Genomic DNA, 19,934 nt, shown 5'->3' with positions numbered 1-19,934 from the left:
TGACAGCTTTTCCCAAGCACTCGCCATCATAAATCTACCCTGGAACTGTCAGAGGCATAAAGCATTTTGATGAAATGCCAACGGGAAAATCATATTTATCGGAATGATTTGTTGATTCTGAATCTCTAAACAGTCTGGCGTGCAGTAAAGCTTGTGGGGCTGTGGTGATTTAGAGCCAGGGCTGACGCTGCCTTCCCAAATACTCCATCTGGAGACATGAAGGTGAGGGAAGGAAACCAAAGATTTGGGATGGAGTAAAAAGTTACCTGCACTTTGCTGTAGCAACTGTGCCACCCACGGCAGTCCTCAGCCCCTTCATTTGGGAGGGAACAACAAGCATTCTCTGTCATGTGCGGAGTGGCACTGCATCCTCACCCCTTTTCAAGCACATCGGAGATGGGAGGAGACTGACAAGCCAAAAGAAACCATCTCACGGCATCGGGAAAGCCAAGCAGAGCACTGGTTGTGAACAGGTCCATGTCCAAAAAGCTTCCAGGGTGGCAGAGGGATAGGCTCTTCCAAGTCTTCAGAGGTCTCAGGGCAACTGAAGAGAACCTGTTGTGGGATGTTCAAAAAATGAGTTGATTCCCAGAGAAGTTCTTCACCAGAACTTAGAGAATTTCATGAGGTTCTGCCCATCTGTGGTCAGTGTTACAAGTGACAGGGCTGCTCTATGGGGGAGATGGAAAAATGGTGAATACAGAGGGACTTACTATCTCAGAGCTGCTTTGGGGGAAAAAGAAATTGCATTTAAAGAATCCCGAAGCAACATGATGATCAAGGACAGCCATGACCCACATTTAGCCTCTTGATTCCCTTGATTTCTTTCTTTTTCTTTTTTGCTTCTGACCCCAGCCAAAATGATTGCTGGTGTTATTGTTCTGATACTGAGTTTTTTTCTTGGTTTGAACTGCAGTTCTTGGTCCTTAGATTTTCCATGTTACCTCCCACCTTCTTCCTTCTGGAGTCCAACTTTCAGGAAATGCTCTTTGATCTATGTTCTGCTCTAGCATTAAACACACAACTTCTTCCACTTTGGCATTTGCACATATCCATTACTGCACAACCTCCGTCATTTGACTTTACCCTTGTGGCCCTCGGCCTTCCTTGATCACCGTACTCATTCCCTGGATCTCCACACATCCTCTTTGAACGATCGGGACAGTTTTCAACCTCATCTTCTGCTGATAATTCTTCCGGAAGGGGAAGCTCCTAAGACCTCCTCCACTCCACCTCCTATCCCAGAATAAAAGCTGCTCTGATACCTCTTAAGGCTGCCCCTTGGGAGATGCAGCTTCTGCAGCAGCTATGGATGCTTGTGTCCTTCATCCTATTGACTATTCAAGGAGCAGAAGTGGCAAGCGATGGGAGCTGAAGTCCATGCATGTTGGCTGTGGAATTCTGGGAGTTGAAGTCCAGACATCTTTATATATATATATATATATATATATATATATATATATATATATATATGTGTGTGTGTGTGTGTGTGTGTGTGTGTGTGTTTGTATTTGGTAATATATATATATATATATATATATATATATATATATATAATTTTTATTAAAGATTTTAAACAGAAAATAAAAACCAACAAGAACCAATATAAAGTAAAAAGAAAAGTGAAAGAAGAACAACAATCTGTTGTTCAGTCGTTAAGTTGTGTCCAACTCTTCGTGACCTCATGCTGCAAAAAGAAAAAATAGAAAGAAATAGGAAGAAGTTACTTCCAATTTTCTTTAAAGCAGGAATAATTACAAATACAAAATTGCCTCCTACTCTATGGTTACAATATAACTCTCTTCTTTCTATATTCTATTCTGTCTAATCATCAAATCCATAGATCATTTTTTTCTGTTTCACACACAAAAAGTCTATAAAGGGCTTCCAGTCAGCAGTAAATGTAGATATCGTCTTTTCTCTGATCAAAGAGGTCAATTTAACCATCTCACCAAGTTCCATTATCTTCACCATCCATTCCTCCATTCTAGGTAATGCTGAATCTTTCCATTTTTGTGCATACAATAATCTCGCTGCAGTTCTCATGTACAAAAACAAAGTCCCATGACTTTTTTCCAACTCTTTGTCCATCAGTCCCAAAAGAAAAGCTTGTACATTAATCTTTAAAATCCTCTGAATCAATGTTTGTATTTGTAACCAAAATTTTCTGGCTTTTTTACACGTACATCAAAGATGTCCCTTCATGTTGTTCATGTTTCCAGCATAAGTTTGAAGTACCTTTACACATTCTAAACAATTTCTCTGGGGACATATACCAACGATACATCGTTTTGTAGAAATTCTCTTAAGCTTATAACATAATGTAAGTTTCAGTCCCTTCAAGCATGTATTTTCCCATTGCTCCATTTGTATATTGTGACCAAAAATTTTAGCCCATGCTTTCTTTCACTTGTTCTTCTTCTGTTTCATGTTTCAATTATTTATACATTTTAGCAATTACATGTTCATCATTTGTACACAATTCTATGTCAAATTCAGTCTTGCAATGTTCAAAACCATACATTCTTATATCTACTTTAAACCTTTCTAATAATTTTATTTAAGAAAACCATTGATAGGTGTATCGCTCTGCCACTAAATCTTCTCTTGACTTTATTTTACATTCTCTTTGGAAAAATTCTAATATCTCACAATAGGTTAACCATTTATGTTTACTTATCATTTCTCATCTATAAAATATTCCATATTCTCAATGTGGAACATCTAATATAATGATTTTTAAAATCTACATTAATCTCAGCTTTATCATACCACAATTATCCATGATAATCTCAGATTATCAAGATCATGTCTCAGATCGTGTCCTTCTAACTCCAAAAGCCTTCTATTTCTCAGCAACACCCACTCTTTCATCCAAACTGAACAACAAGCAGCAAAGTATAATTTCAAATCAGGTGAACTTGATACCCCTCTTTCCTTTGCATCTTGTAACACCTTATATTTAACCCGTGGTTTTTTCTCCTGCCACAGAAATTTAGATATGTCCTTCTGCCGCTGTTTAAATGGTGCATCAGTTGTCAAGACAGGTATTGTCTGAAACCAAAATAAAATTCTAGGTAAAACATTCATCTTAATTACAGCGATTCTTCCCAGCAGTGATAATGGTCCCCTCTTGACATATCATTTTTAACTTCATTCCATGTCTTCACATAATTATTCTGAAATAACATACAGTTCACATTTGTCAGCATGATGCCCAAATATTTACTTTCTTCTCAGTTTTAAAATCTGTTTTAGTTATCAATTCTGTTTGACCTTGTATTTTCATATTCTTTGTTAACATTTTCATCTTCTGTTTATTAATCTCAAAACCTGCTAATGAACAAAATTCTTTTAATTTACCCATCAATATTTCAATTCCCTTTAATGATCTTCCGCAACCAACACTAAGTCCTCTGCAAAAACTTGTAACTTATAAATCTCTTTTTCAATCTTTACTCCCCAATTCTCTCATCCTGTCTTATGTCTGTATTCAATATTTCAAGAACCAAAATAAACAGGAGAGGGGACAATGGGCAGTTTGTATTTCACGTGGGTTTGTTGGATCTTCATTAACAATTATACTTGCTTTCTGTGTAGTATAAATCGAGTTTACCCATTTTATAAAATTCTCTCCAAAGTTCATATCTTCCAAAACTTTAAACAAGAAAGTGCAGTTCAAGTTGTCAAAAGCCTTTTCTGCATCTAGGAAGATCAATGTGACTTGTTTTTCATTATGCTGTTTCAAATACTCTAATATGTCCAATACAGTCCAAACATCATCTTTTAACTGTCTTTTTGGTAGTCCACACACCTTAAAGTTGCTGAGGTTGAGAAACATTGATCTAGGAGACCAACAGTCCTATGAAACATTTTCATAACCGCTGCCATCTGGGAGATCAGCAATCTTGGCAGAAGAAGCCTACAGTAACTGATTTTTAAAAATCAAGCATAATTAAACACATAACAGAAATTAAGGTTTGGAGCCCCACCCCTGCCCTGGATGGGAGGGAAAGGAGGCAGGGAGTCCACCCATCCCTCTCCCCAAACCACCCACAGCAGAGGGCGCAACAGCAGTAACCATGCCAGACTCTTTGCTGAGGCTGATAGAGGCAGGTTGCAGGGCTGTGCAATTTTTGTCAAAATACTTTCCTCCTGACAAATTAATGCTTCCTAAAGGAGCACCAAATTACTTCCTTAATAAATTGGACCGTAAGCACTTACTGTACCTCTAGATCAGTGTTTCTCAACCTTGGCAACTCATAGATGGGTGGACTTCAACTCCTAGAATTCCCCAGCCAGCTTTGATGTGCACCACAACTATAGATTCTTCTCCAGCTTTAGCTATAAGGCTGCTGGTTAGCTAGTCTCTGATATGCCAACAAAGTTGGTGGGTCTTCATTCAGTTGGCCTGCCTGGCTGGACATGCCCTCTCTAATAATCAAATCACCCCCTTCTAGGACCTCCCCCTACTTCCCCCAGGCATATCACTGGTCCAGGAAGATCTGCTCACCTGCAAAGAATGAGTCTCTTCTGAGAAGTCTTGCTGCCTTTCTTGGAACAATGCCCTCCTACCCCCATGAACCTAATTCTGCATCATTGCCAAGGAAGGACTCTCCCTGCAGAGTGGGGGGGGGGGGTGCTGCTGCTTTGTTCTTGAAAGACGACTTTCCTGGCCCTGATTCTCCCAGGAAGTCCATGAGATCTTAGAAAGGTTACTACTTTAGATAGGTTACAATTTCTATAGTTGAATTTAGTGAATTTTGATCCATTCTCCATTTCTTAAGTTTAGAATGAATAGAGCAAGGTAGGAAGAACTGAATGTTTCTGCAGGACTCTCTTTCTAGGATTACTATCTGCCTGAGTCTGAGGAAAAGTAAGAGTCCCAAGTAGACACTTCACTTTGCAAGCCTTATTCTTCTTGACCCTTCTGTTCTGGTGCACCCTTTGGCTCAGATTTTGCCCTTCCTGGCTTGGAATCCGGGTGATAGACTCAAGGTATGGTTGAGGCAGTGTACAGATGTTTATTCTGCTTGCAGGCCCCCAGACTCTGTTCTTCAAGCGGCATACTTTAGGACTAGGAGCATATTACTCAGAAACAGTAGCTTTGGGGAAGATGTATCCCCTAGCTTCAGATTCAAAATCTGCATTAAGAGGAAACAAAAATGCGACTCCATCCAGGATTAGGTGATGGTCCTCAAAAGGCCTCACCTGGAGAATCAGCCTATCAATGGGTGCTGGTCTTCATGACTGGAGGAGTCATAGGCTGCGGACCTTAAATACAAATTGCTTGGAGGTGTCCTCCTTTGCTCCAAGCTTTTCACTTCCTAAATGCCTCTGATCAACTACTGTCTGAAGGAGAAGCCTGGATTGACCTTGGTCTGGTCCTGCCTTGAGATTCTTGTTTGATTTTTTATATCCAGACGTGTTGCATCTGAATGAGACTTTTGCATGAAGAGCTTCAGTGGAAGATCTCTGATGCGATATAGTTGAGGCAGGCGGCTACCAAAGGAAGGGGTTTTTCTTAGTGGTAGTTCCCCACTTGTGAATGGTATTCCCGGGGGTTGAGGGGTTTGCCTGGCCTGGCCAAATACCTTTTGGGTTGTGCTGAGTTCTTCAAGACAAAATTTAATCCCCTCTAGGTTCAATGCAACTCTTATCATGTGTGTAATTGTGCTTACATTTATTTTCCCTCTCTGCAAATCATTCTGGAAATATGAAGGAAGGGGTCTTACTACAAGTAAACAAGTAAATCTGAATATAATAACCTTTTTTTTAAAGACTCAGTGAAATGCAGTTAATTTGAAATGATCTGTGAAACATTAGCCCAAGGAAGCAGAAAGTGTCCACAGGGCTCTGAATTCTTGCATTGCAGAGGGGTCCAAAAAATCTAAATGGGGGCCCCAACTATGCAGTGTGTGTAAAAAAGGGGGAGGGCTTTGACTGCATGCTTGTGGCCGCCATCTTGACTCTTCTGATCCCCTCCCTGTGGACGCCCCTGTTGCATTTGGTTGAGTCTGGTCTCATGTGTGGACCGTTCTTGTCCCATGTCGATCAACTGACTCACTTGCTTGACCCATCTGGACCTCCTTCCATTGCAGCTGGCCTCTGCAGGCATCCTGGTGGTGTTGTGGGTGGGTGAACAGAACGGGATTTGCTCCTTCTCAGTCCCCCATGTTTCGTTTAGTGCCTTGAAGGCATCTTCTCCCAAGGAGGCCTCCAAACTGAGTGTGCAGGGGCTCCTCCGTCAGCATGGTGCATTTCAGCCAACGCCAGAGCTGTGGCTGTGCATGATGGAGCAGCCCTCGCCCTCTTCCTCCTCTAATTTACTGCCTGGGGCTGCTCTAGGAATCCCTGGGAGAGAGGGGTGAAGATGATTTATTTCACAGCAGCCTTGGCAGACTTCCGCCGGGAGCTTTTATCATAATTACAGGTGTAAAATGTCAGGGTACGTAATTTTTCAAAGAAATAGCTGGGATTACATTTCTCTTCCTGACCATGCCAAGCACTCAATGTGCAGACTTAACGACTTTTAAGCCGGCCCTTGACTGACGGCAGAAAAGGATGTCTCTAGCTCAAGGGAGGCAGGCAGGTGACGGAGAGCAAACCTCGTCTTCTTAATCGACTTCTGCCTCTCCAGAAGCAGCTCTTCAGCAGAGGGAGCCGGGCCTCCTGGGCCAATGAGGGGAAGGGGCTCTCGCACCGTAAGGCTGGCCAGATTTGGCCCTCATGCAAACCTGGGCCGAATATCAGTTTCTGCTGCCACTCGTTCCTTTCGAGACAGTCTTGAAGGGAAGGCTCTCATTCTGGGGGAGCCCCTCTGCACGAAGGGCTGAAAGAGAAGCAGCCCAGGAGTCCCAGTGCCACATCCAAAGGGCCACCCCAAACAGTTGTTTGTCTTTATGTCTAGATCCAGACTGGAACAGAAGAAGAACAGTTAACTTCTTGCTAGTTTTTGTGGTTGTCGCTTGGAGTTATGGGTGGGTCAGGGAGATGGGGGAACCACGGGGAGGGCAGCATGGCCAGGGATCAAATATCAAGGCAATAGTAGTAGCTGCAGGATCATAGGGTTGGAAGGCATCCACTCCAGCCTCCTGCTCAGTCCAAGATCCGCTACAGCCGCGTTTGTCAACCTTAGCAACCTTAAGATGTGCAGACTTCAACTCCCAGAATTCCTCCTGCTAGCTGGAGAATCCTGTGAGTTGAAGTCCACACGTCTTGAAGTTGCTGAGTTTGAGAAACACTGCACTATAGCCTCTTTGACAATTCTAAGTTTATTACAGTCAAAAGACACAACAAAACAGAACAGAACTACAGAATTTATTATATTAAGCAATCTGGGCTGGGTTTAAACCATAATTATGGTGCACTGGTCATCTGTTGATACTATGTAACAAAATCATCATCATCATCATCACCATCATCATCATCATCCCTTTCTAATTTACTAGCAGTGTTCTTACTTTGATACTCATTGCCAAACATTTGGTTGGCATCATGATTGCCTTGGGATCAAGGTCAGACAGCAAACATTTAGCATAACTGAAATGTCTTTAATTCACCCTGTTTTGGGTGTCCCAGACCCTCCCTGGAGGGAGTAATTCTGGAGTTCATCTACAGGGTCACTGTGAGGAATACGCTGAGCATCTGACGAAGAAAGTTGCTCGAATTCGCCCTGTGTTGGACTCTGGCCTTAATGCAGGACCAGTGGAGGCCATGGAGGCCAAATCTTGCATGGTTATTTGGGAGGAGTTTGATCCTGTTGAGCCTGGGAAAGTGGACAGGGCTCTTGCAGCTGTTAGTTCGGTCACCTCCATATTAGATCCATACCCCTCCTGGCTGGTCAAGGCTGCCCGGGAGGGAATGTGTGATTGGGTCTGGGCGGTGGTTAATTCTTCCTTGAGGGATGGAGCGGTCCTGCCAGGTCCTAAAGAGGTGGTGGTGTGCCTCCTTTTCAAAGGGCCATCACTCGATCCAACCAATCCAGACAGTTTTCATTCACCTTCCCTTTTTTAGGAAGGTTGTGGAGAAGGTGGTCGCACTGCAGCTTCAACAGGCTCTGGATGAAACAGATTATCTAGACCTCTTTCAGTCGGGATTCAGGATGGGGTATGGGATGGTGATGACATTGGTCACACTCTTGAATGACCTCTGGCAGGAGCAGGATGGGGGTAGTGCATCTATCCTTGCTTGTCTTGACCTCTCAGTGGCTTTCGATACCATTGATCATGGTATCCTTCTGGACCGGCTTCGGGAGTTGGGGGTGGGAGGCACTGTGTTGTCTCCTCCTTCCTCCAGGGCTGGTTCCAGACAGTGTTGATAGGAGGGGAGAGGTCCAGCCCACGGCCCCTACTTTGTGAGGTGCCGCAGATCTCGATTCTTTCTCCCCTTCTGTTTAATATCTATATGAGGCTGCTGGGTGCAGTGATCTGACAGCTTATATCTCCATCCATTCTACCCAGGGCCTTGATCTGCCTTTGAAGAGCATTTGGAAGCTTCAACTGGTGCAGAACACAGCTGCATCAGTAGTTAACGATGATAGTTTTTCGGCGCATGTGCTGCTGCTGCTCCGCGAGCTGCATTGGTTGCCAGTGTGCTCCCGGGTGCAATTCAAGGTGCTGGTGGTCACCTTTAAAGCCTTCATGGCTTGGGACCGGGTTGCCTGAGGGACCATCTTCTCCCCGTTGTTTCTGCCCATCCAGTCTGGTCCTGCAGAGTGGGCATGCTCCAGGTCCCGTCAGCCAAGGAATGCCAGTTGGCGGGGCCCAGGAGGTGTGCCTTCTCCGCCGTAGAGCCCACCTTCTGGAGATTAGGATGGCCCCAACCCTGCTGGCCTCTTGTAAGGCCCCAAAGGCCTGGCTTTGTGCCTGGGCCTGGGGCCCTGAGTGTGTGAAGGGCCCCATCTCCTGGTTGTGTTAACAACCATGGATAGTAACATTCTTCTCGGCTGCTGTGTGTATTTTAATTTTTGCATTATGACAGAAATTTGTTTTTAATTTATTTTATGATTGTTCACCACCCAGAATCACTTGTTGATATGGGTGGTCATACAAACTGAATGAACGAATGGAGAAATAAATAAATAAATTAGATCTGCCTGGTACCCCTGTTAACAGAGGCAGATCAGACCCTGATGAATCCCTGCTTAAAAATTACAAACCAGGAGAACATACCCCATCAAGCCTAGCTCTTCACTACTGCGAAAACAGAATCTTTCCGCAATAGAAACATTACCTTTCAACCCATCATGGTAAGATACTTAATTCAGCCTCAGTAAAAGAGATCTAACATTTACTGTGGCTAAAGTTATTTGGAAGGCATGTTATAATTAATGCCACAGTTCGTTTTCTAGTAGCTCCTAAACAGAGATATCGCATAATCTTTGCTTAATGAGCAGCAAAGCAACTTTATAAGCAACAAAAATTCTTCCATAGGACACTTTTTTTTAATCTCATAACCTGCTTGCGCTCTTAAAAATATACACTTTGACCCCATTTTTTCTTGCAGGCAGCCAGGCTGTCGTTTCCAAGGGCTTCATCCCATCTTGAGACTTAAGAGACCAATAGAGGAGAATCTCTGTAGCTCAGGGCTGAACTGTGGAGTCCTTGGTGCTCTCTGAGCTGGGTGGTTTTCTTGCAGATGCTTCATTGCCCGAATAGGCAACTTCTTCAGTGCAAGGGAGGGTGGGGTTTGCTCTGCTTATATTCAGTAGCTTGCCCTGTCAGTGTGGGAGGAGGCGTTGTTTTCTCCTTGGTAGTTCCTTGATTAGGGCGTTGTTTTCTGCTTGATGGTTTGTCTGGTGTTAATCCTGGTGTTAATCCTTGTTTATCTGGGTGTTGATTGCTGGCGAGGAGGTGTTCTGGTCTTTTTGTTTCCTTTTTATGGTCTCTTTTGAATGGTGTGTAAATGTTTATCTCTATGTACCTGTTGATGGCTGACCTGAATGCCACACTTCCAGGAATTCCCTCACATTTTTGGATTTAGCTTGGTCTAAGATGCTGACTGTTTCCCAGGTGAAAGTATAGTTGAGTCTCTCCATTTGTTGTGAGATTTAGGAGTTTTCATCGTGTCTTCTGACCACTAGTTGGTGTTCATGGATGTGCTCTGCTAGCCTTCTGCCTGTCTGTCCTACATAGTTGCTGTTCCTGGTTTCTCTCCTCCAGGAGTGGACCAACTAATACCTGCTGAAGGCGATGAAAGATCTCCTCTTGTGATCTGGCTGTCCAGCACCAATGCTGGATTCAAGAAGAGCCCCAAGCTGTGGACCTGATTCTTAAGGAGAAGTGGAGATAATATCCAGAAAAGGCATATCTTCCCAACCCTAAAGGAAGGTGGTAGAATTGGCAATACTTCCATCTTGTCCAAATTCAGTGTTGTCTCACAATCATCCCTTTACAATCTAACCCTCCCCCCGTCAAAAAAACTTGTGAGGCATTCAACACTGAACTTGGAGAGAAGAAGAGAAATTGAATGTTATCAGCATGGCAACTGGGTCACTCGGAGGGACATAAAGTGGTATTATGAGTGTTTGCTGCTATCCTCAAATCTGTAAAAACAAATGAAAGTTTACAACTTTTACTGTTCAGTTCTTGAACCAAAAATTTCACTCTCTCCCACACACCTACCCAACTCAAAAGGTAGCTGGACAGCTCAGGTTTGACATCCAAAAGGATTGAGGCAGAATTCCTACCAGGCATCAGACCAGGTTCTGTATGATGGTCTCAAAATACTATAGTTCCCGTCCACTTTGAGGAAATTATACAAGTTTGATTAGCGCCAGCTTGGTACTTTTCACATGTCTCTTGGTCCTGAGTGCTACCATCACAAACAATACCCATGGGATGCATTGGTTGTTGTGAGAACTATCCTTTCTTGAGTCAACTTAGAAGACTTCATTCTGGATTTTTTCTTCATGCAGCATAACTTGATGTCTTTCAGAAATCTTTCTTCTGCCTTCACGGTCTCCTTCCATATACTCCATCTTTCATCATGTCCATTCATCCAAAATATAGAAACCAAAAAGCTACTAATCAATATATACAATAAATACTTAATAATGCTGATAACAATGTGATCACATGTACAGTCATAACTAATTCCAAATTAGTGCATGGGGTCAACTGGTTCTAAACCCTCCCATGAGCCTTCCCAGCACGTTATAAAATTGTGGCTTTATAAAAATGTTAAGAACATGGGAGATCAGATGGAACCTTGTAGGAAAATTTCAAAGAGGTTGAGCAAATAGGGCCCGGGAAGGAGTGAAAACCATTGGAAGATGCTGTCTGAGCCCCCAAAAATATACCTTGGTCAATGTGGTCAAATGCTGCTGAATGATCCAGGCCTATCAACATGACCACAGTTCCCCATCTCATCCTTCTGGGTGACAAAGACCACCAGCATGTCAAATCTGGATCTAAATCAGATTGGGAAGGATCTAGAGTAGTGAGGAGTCAACTTGATGACCTAAATGCTCCCTTCCAGCTTTGTAATTTTATGATTCAAGATATCCTGTTTCCTATAAGGAGTTCTGGACTTGCAGTGGGACCATTACCATTGGACAGTGATGGATAGCTGCCCACTGTTATTTGGCCCAAAGATGGTTTTTAAGCAAAGGCATCACCTCCTCCTTGTCTAAAGTCCCTATGCACCCAAATTGAATCCAATATGGAAAATTATGGAGAATAAGTCAGCAACAGATTGAAGCGATGACCACAACCATTTCTGTGTCCGGGTTTTAAAAGTATGTTCTTTATTTAGGACTTATTTTACGGTTCTCATTATATCTGGGCAATTCTAATAAGATCTGCACACTACACAGGAAGTCAACAGAATCAGAAAATCATCCCATCTTGCTAAGTATTATCTATATAGATTAGCAATTGCCCTTTCAGGCTTTCAGCCAGAAATCTTCCCCACCCTCCCTGAAGGTATCAGGGCAAGGGTGGTTTTGACACCTTCTGTATGCAGAATACATCTCGCCCCTGAGCTGTAGCTCTTTCACTGCTGGCAATGCCAGGGCTGAAGCACCTTTGATTCAACAGGTGCTTCTTGGTCTACCTATTCAAGATGGTATCATGGACTGAGAAGGCTGGGTTTTTTTTGTTTTTTTTTTACCAGAGGATAAATGGCCCTACAGAATTCTTGGAAATGGCCCTACAGAGTTCTTGGAAGTGCTGCCTACAGAAGAGTGGAAGAAGCTTAAAACATGTTCAGATACAGCCAATGATTGGAAGGTGAGTCACGAACTGCCTTGTCTGCTACACTGCAGGGAAAGACCTACTGTCTCTTGAAACCCAATTATTTTCTCCCTTGGTTCCAGGAAGAATGCCTTCAGCTGAAGCCACATGGACTTCAAAGGTTCAAAAGGGAACCCAGAAAACTGCTGAGACAGAGAGACTCTCATAGTACTGCTGACGCTCAAGATGCTTATTTCATCGGCCTTTTCTCCCACTCCATCTTGTGACCGCAAGGAGCACAGGGTTATCCCAACATGTTATAATACACTCTGGGGTGTCTTCTTACTTGAAATATGCTGCACAAATACAGCTCAGGTAGCTTATCTTGGCCCAGCTGCTTTCTATAAAAAGTCTCTTCGTGCAGGCGTCCAGGTTCAAGGAGAATCAATTGCCTTCTGTCGCTCCTCTCTCGGCCTCGGTTCGTAGCTCTTCCACCAGCACTTTTCCTCCCCGCTCTCAACCCTCTGTTCCACAGTGTTTACTCCAGGGTTACCAGAGGGGATGTTGCAGTGCTAAGTGTTCAAGGAGAGATGCCAAGGGTCAAACTTCCAGGAAGCGCCTTCTGATCTGGAAGCTCTTCCACTCCAAAACGCAGGGGGGTGGGGGGTGGGCAGAAGGGACTGGCTCACCAGGTGCCAAGAGCAGCCAGGCAGAGGGCCAGGGAACAGAGCTGCTACCTGGAAATCTGTATCCTCTGCAATATGGTGCCCCAGGCTTGGGATTAGCTGCCCACCATCACCCAGTGGATCAGGCCGGGAGGGTTCTAAAGGGTAGAATGAACCAGTCTCCAAGTCAAGGCCTCACAGTTCCTTCTTCCAACCAGTTGCTGTGACAATGGTGCCTCCAGGAACCCAAGTTCAGTTGAGAGAGAAGAAGATGACAAAGGCTCTGCCCACCCTGGTCCTTTCAAGGGTCCTTAGCCTCCTGGGTGACCTCAGAAAGCCAGGAGGACCACATGGCCAGAGTACTTGGGATTCCTTGCTTTTATGTTAAACCCTGAAAGTTTACTTGGAGAAACTGACCTCGGGGAGAACCAGTTTAAAACTCCAACCTCTGAAAGCTGATTCTGGAAAATAGGCTCTCATTTCAAAATGTGAGCCACACCCAGCCTTCCTTGAAGACACATTCCTTTCATCGCTGGAAGAGGGTACACACCTGGACACTGTTCTTGTTCTGAATTTTAAAAATTAGCGTGAGCTCTTCATTCACATCAAACGTGGAAGGCCTTCCAACCAGGTGAGCTTTACGAGTATGTTAACAACCCATGTAACCATTCCTGAAAGGGAAGAAGCCATTTTTTCACTCCTAATCAACATGATTCAGGCAAGAGAGCTCAGCCAGCATCTGGAATTTTCCACGTCAGCTCATGACCATATCCTGTTCACAACTGGGTATTCCCAATGCGGACTCACTCAGCCTGACTCTTCTCTTTGTTCCACCTCCAGCCCTCAGGCCTGGGCAGTCTCGCTCATTTTTAAAGGCCACTTGGGGAGTTCAGCACGTCAACTCCTGTTCATGTAACTGTTCAGCAGAAGGGGGACCAGGGCAACCTCCCAAATGGCTCCACTTTGGGGTGAGCTCATTTCAGCCCCAGAAAAACCATCCATTTATCTTACAACCACAAACAAGAAGAACTGAAGATTGTCAGCAGCAGCTCAAATGTTTTCTCCACATGTCTCGCCTGCGTTTTCCAGGTAAGCCCTCCTCCAAACCACTGGAGAGATGCTGACACCAATCCAGCTGCCAGCAGGGACAGACATCTCCTGGAGAGAACCTTCTTGGCCAGAATCACAGGCCCCCTATAATTAAAAACACTTCCCCTCCTCCCTTTGCAAGCCCCTCTTCCAGGGCCTGCCAAGCGGGCTTCTGTGGCACTTGCTGCTTCTGGAAAATTTGTTCTCTGCTCTAGTCGTCCCGACCAGACCAATCATGTCTTCTTTGCAAGAGGTGGGAGACCAGTGATCTGACATAGAACAAGGCTGTCCCTCTAATATGCTCATAGATTGTAGGTAGCATCACACACCTTCAGATGCCTGCTTTGTTGAAGATTGAAGTGACACATAATGTGTTTATGGAGGGAAAGATTTCCCACCTACCCATTATGGGATAAATGTTAGCCGTTTTTGCTCTATTCTCAGTGACGGTTTCTCTGGCCTGCTATCTTAGCAGAAGGGCGGTTCATATTTGTTGACTGCTCCATCTTCTAAATTACTGCTGGCAGGACCTTTATATCACAGCATTTTGCAGCAGATTCAGACAGAAGCTCTTTTTTTTCCTTAAATAGTATATCTTCAAATATATGTATCCATATATTTTTCTGGATAGGGCTATGTGAATTCATGGACACAATGGAAAATCTCTTCCCTCTGTCAAAATGATAGAAGTTGGAGTTCTCCCTGAAAGTAAATGGAGGCGATTCAGGTCTAAAGCCACACTCAGCCATGGTCCCTCACAGCTGACTTTAGACAATCACCAAGCCCAGCCTATCTTACAAGACTTGTGGAGTAAAATAGGAGGTCCCAGCGTCATGTAGGCTACTTTTTACTCCTGAAGAAAAGGATACAAAAAACAACAGATCACTATTAATAGGTAAACTCAGATATGGTGATGGCCACCAATTTAAATGGGTTAAGAAGGTAAGTAGAGAAATTCATGGAGGTTCAGGCTAGCAGTGCCTACTGATGGCACACGTCTTGTCATCATGTCTATTGTTGTCATCTGTCTTAAATGCCAGCTCCTGGGAGCAATTTGGGAGGAGAGCAGGAGCAAATCCTGTCCATGTTTCTGAGCTTCTCAATGCATCTGTTGGCCATTGAGGGACCAAGGTTAGACTTGGTGGGTTGATGGCCTCATCCGGCCTTAGGGCTCTTCTTAGGTACTTCTGAGAGTGTTTGAAATTTGCTTGCTCAGATTCCATCTTGAGTCCTGTGTCCATTTCTGGACAACACTTCTAAGAAGGATTCAGGAAAATTGTACCAGGTTAGACACAGAATGCCAGATGAGGTGGGTTGATGGCTTCATCCAGTCTCAAGCCTCTTTTTTGTGATATTCATATAGAGAGAATGCCAGATTCATAAAAACCGCAGGAGTTGTTTCCAGTTTCATTGACCTGTTAGTTTGTTTATTGCTGCAACAGATGTGCTGCTTGATTCCAAAAAGGCTCTGAACAGCATACAAAGAGTACAAAATAATATAGAAATAATTTTTTAAAATAACCAACCTTCCAATCCTCTTGTCAGTCAACTTCCTGGCCATTGATATCCCAAGGAAAACAGTCCAGCAAGCGACATTCACCTCCCACAGAGAAGAGATCCATCCTCCCATCGATCTTCAAAGGCTTTCTGGAGCACCAGGTCTTGATGGCTTCCCTGACTGCCAGCAGGGTTGGCGCTGATGCCATTTTGTTATCAGGGTCAACAGAGATTGAATGCAAAGAGGAAAAGGAAGGTTATGCTTACAAGAAAATACTAAGATTCTGGAGCAAGCTTAGCATGAGAAATTAATGGCAAAACCCCCATCCAATGAAATCTTCATGTGGCTGTAATGAAAACAGACAAGTCTGCAATGGCTTGTGGGGTTTAGGTGGGAAACCACAAAACTCAAAGTATGTCCATCTGGTAGGAGGTATTGTGACCATAGAAAGAAGAATTAATACAAAGGATGCAAATGGGAATGTGACCAACCATGAAGCCAACTTCAGCAATCCCCCTTGGAGACAAACTTCCTTTTGCATCCCTTCGGGTTTATAGGTTCCAAGTGTTAGCATTCCAAGGGGACATGCCTTCTCTAAACTCGGAAGAATTCTCATGCAACCATATTACGTCATGTGTCTCAGGAGGGTCAGGTCATCTCATTAAGTCTCGCTCCTGCTCGTCATCAAAAAAGCCCTCAAAATCATTGTTAAAATACCAACCATATCTTGTATCTCTGTTGGCCATTAGAAGGTCCCTTCAGTAAACTTTGCAACAAGCTCCACAGAATAAAGATGCTGAAGTTAAGAAGGACAAAGCCACTCGGTGGTGGAATATACATCTTGCTGCAGAAGATCCAGGTCAAGCTCTGGCTGCAAGGGACACTGCTAGTCAGTGCCAACAGATCAAGACCCAGTGAAAGACAATGTCCTATGGACCATCCTAAGAGAAAGTGGCTTGTGAGGCTGCCCTAGGCTTCCAACGGGCTATTTCTCTCCTCACAGCTCAGTCTCTTAGACACCACACTTGACTGGCCCACCATGAACCAACACATAATATAAACAACACAATTGTCTCCAAAACAAATATCCCCAGTTCTGGAACACCCTGCTTCTTGGAAAAACTTCCTTCTCATGAGTCACCCCGTGAGGGCAGCTTGAAGCAGCCAGGTACTCGTATGAACTTGGAATCATAACACAGAAAGACTTTCTTTTATGAACAAGCAAAAGAATTAATCATGGGAGTCCATCACCGCAACAGGGTTCAAAAATGTGTGTTTCAACTATTGATTTATTTTGATTTAAAACCCATTCGGTTGCCAAGGCTTGGCTTGGAGCTGGGTAGCCAGGAATTTAAAACATATTCACATATACAGTTGAACTGGGCCACTTTGTGATATTCTCATGTTTATTATTTTTAGATGCGTGGAGAGCCAGAGGACCAAAAATAGTGATAAACTTCAATATGTCATACCAGGAGAGGGACCTTTATTCAGCGATCGGATACTTGTTTGGCAGGACAGCCTTTGTCTAACCCTTGGCCAGATTAGCGTGCAAGCAAGGAGAAAGTCCGTTCCCTACTTGAGTCCCAGAAGAGGCCCACACTACAGCCTGTTGGACCGAGGTGGGAGATAAATCCCATGAACAAAATAAAAATAAATAAAGTTGACACTATTGGACTCAGTAGCCACATAGTCTGGCCTGAAGGATAAGGCAAGAGAACCTTGGAATGCAGGAAAATATTGAGGCAACCCTGGCTGGAATTCTCTAATCCAGGGTTTCTCAACCTTGGCAACTGTAAGATGGGTAGACTTCAAGTCCCAGAATTCCCCAGCCAGCATGGGAGCCAGCATGGGAACTCTGGGAGCTGACGTCCACCCATCTTAAAGTTGCCACATTGAGAAACACTGCTCTAATTCATTCACTGGGCTCCATCTTTAGCACAGGATGCTCATGGGAACAGAACTAAACCCATTACAAGGTTCTAAAGATTGAGGTCCCAAAAGGGCAGATTAAGTTTATGACAGAAGTTATGTGCTGTGAAAGAAAGTCAACATCTCTGAACTTTCTGTCTTTGTGGGGAAGGGGAAGGGGAAGGGGAAGGGGAAGGGGAAGGGGAAGGGGAAGGGGAAGGGGAAGGGAAAGGAAAGGAAAGGATAGGAAAGGAAAGGAAAGGAAAGGAAAGGAAAGGAAAGGAAAGGAAAGGAAAGGAAAGGAAAGGAAAGGAAAGGAAAGGAAAGGAAAGGAAAGGAAAGGAAAGGAAAGGAAAGGAAAGGAAAGGAAAGGAAAGTTCTCTATTTTTGATGTAGGAAGTAGACTGAAGGGGAGGAGCTCAGAATATCCATGTTCAGATCAGGGGAAAGCGAACAGACCACAAGAGAATCCAAGAAGGAGGCCACTGCTGATGACTGCCACCCCCAATGGCTCTAGCAGTTGGTAGGATGCAAAGTGCAAACAGTTGGAGCTTTTGGAACTGCATTGCCAATCAAATATGCCAGCATTGTCTTTTTGCTTGTTTTGAGTCAGAGCTGGCTTCTGGCAAGTAGAGGGGCAACCCTGTGCAGTTTTCTAGGCAGCATTTTCAAAAGTGGTTTGCCACTGCCTTCTTCCTAGGGCTGAGAAGGAACGAGGTCACCCAGCTGGCTTTCATGCCTAGGGCAAGATTAGAGCTCAGGTTTCTCTGCTCCTAACCAGCAGACCAAACAGGCTCTGATTGTCAAATTGCCTCCTGAAAATTAAGGCTGCAACTCTACATGGACTTCTCAGTAGGGCTTCCTCATAATCAAGACTGCTGTCTTCAAGGGAACATTCTCCAAAGAGTCTCTCATAACACTGGCTGTGTAGCTCTGCACAGAGCTATGGATGAGAGTGCCTGTATTTGTAGCTCACTGTGTGAAGTTAGGATGCCAGGGACTTCCTGCTTGCTCTACTTCTGTTGATGCAAAATGAAACATACGGTTTGGGGTTGGGGGATAGATACGCTGCCTCACATAGGCTTCTAGCCCTTGCCTCCAAGTACTGTACATTAACCTATTTTAGCATTGGGGGGGGGGCATAGCCGCCAAATGTTATCATACTAGAGTTGTAAGAAAACCCAGATCTTTCAGCTCTCAGCCTTTACCTGGAGGTTGCAGTGACAGCTCCCTGCTGATTGGCCACCATGTCCCCGCATGCCAGGAGCTGTGGGATGTGATTTTCAACCTACTCTAAGTGTGACTCAGAGCAGTGCTTCCTAACCTGGTCATCTCCCGGAGATCTGGATTTCAAGATGCTGGTGGTCAGCTTTAAAGCCCTGCGTGATTCAGGACTTGGATATCTTGGAGAACACCTTCTCCCTGTGGCACTTGCACATCCAGTAAGATGTGGGAGAGAAAACTTCCTTTAGGTCCTCACTCTTAAAGAGTGGGGCCACCAGAGGCAGGCCTTGTCCATTGCTGCCCCTCTTCTGTAGAACAGCAGGACCCCCAAGACCAGGTCAATGCCAGCCCTGTCTGTGTTTTGAAAGACCCCTAAGGCATTTTGGGGAACGCCCAAGTTAAACTCCCCTTCCAGGAAGTGGCGATTATTTGGGGTGAGTTTTTCTTGGCACGACAAAAAAAAAAAAAAGACTGATTTTTAAAATTCATTATACTGGCTTTTTGGAGGTGTATGGGTTTATTTTATTATAATTGTTATTAGATTGGAGTGAACACCACTTAGTGCAGGCTTTATGACGGAAAGGACATACACACATGAGAAATCAATTGATAAGTTCCCAGAATTCCCTAGCCAGTATAGCCACTGTTGAGAATTCTGGGAGCGGAGGTCCACATCCCCAGAAGTTGTCAAGGTTGGGAAATACTGACCTGAGAAGTTTGCACCCCCATATGTTGTGGCAGAGCCAGTGATTATGCCAGCCTGCACCCTTTAACTAGCCCAGGGAAGGTCAAAGAGACCCCCTCTTTCCACGCAGGTTGCTTCCGCCGTTACAAATCCCAACGCTGTATGATTTCGCTTCAACTCATAGTTTGCAATTGTTGCTTTACTAGGATAACGGCATCTGAAGTGGGGATTATTTGGGGGGACAACTGTAATTAATTTTGGTACCCCTCCAATATTTTGCAAATCTGCTTTCTTCATCTGCCCACTGGATGCCTAGGGAGAGATCGCTTCGAAACGAATGGGAGCTCTCCAACCCTCTGACACATAAATGAGCGGTTCTTTCTTCTTTTGGTGCTAAAGATGAAAGTTTTAAAATGCAATAATGTTTTGTCTAAATTCTTGTGGAAATAGCTTATGACCTTTTATAAAGCAATGTGGTTTCAGCTTTCCAGTAAGAGAGCTCCCAGCTAATGATTTAGCTCTATTTTCTAATAAATATTTGGCGTGAGACAGGCACTCGTACAGCCTCGGGGTTTGGGGACCTATTATTTATGAGTCAGGAGTGAATCATTGCACTTGGCAAACAGCTCTGACTTTGTGGCCAATGTATTTTTCCACTCGGTAGCAGCAATTGCTTGTAAATTCTT

Source organism: Python bivittatus, unplaced genomic scaffold (genome assembly GCF_059951505.1).
Source record: "Python bivittatus isolate LINGU-HERP-01145 unplaced genomic scaffold, Pbiv_v1 ctg000740_np1212, whole genome shotgun sequence".
Classification (NCBI taxonomy): Eukaryota; Metazoa; Chordata; class Lepidosauria; order Squamata; family Pythonidae; genus Python; species Python bivittatus.
Note: the sequence above shows the minus strand (reverse complement) of the source record.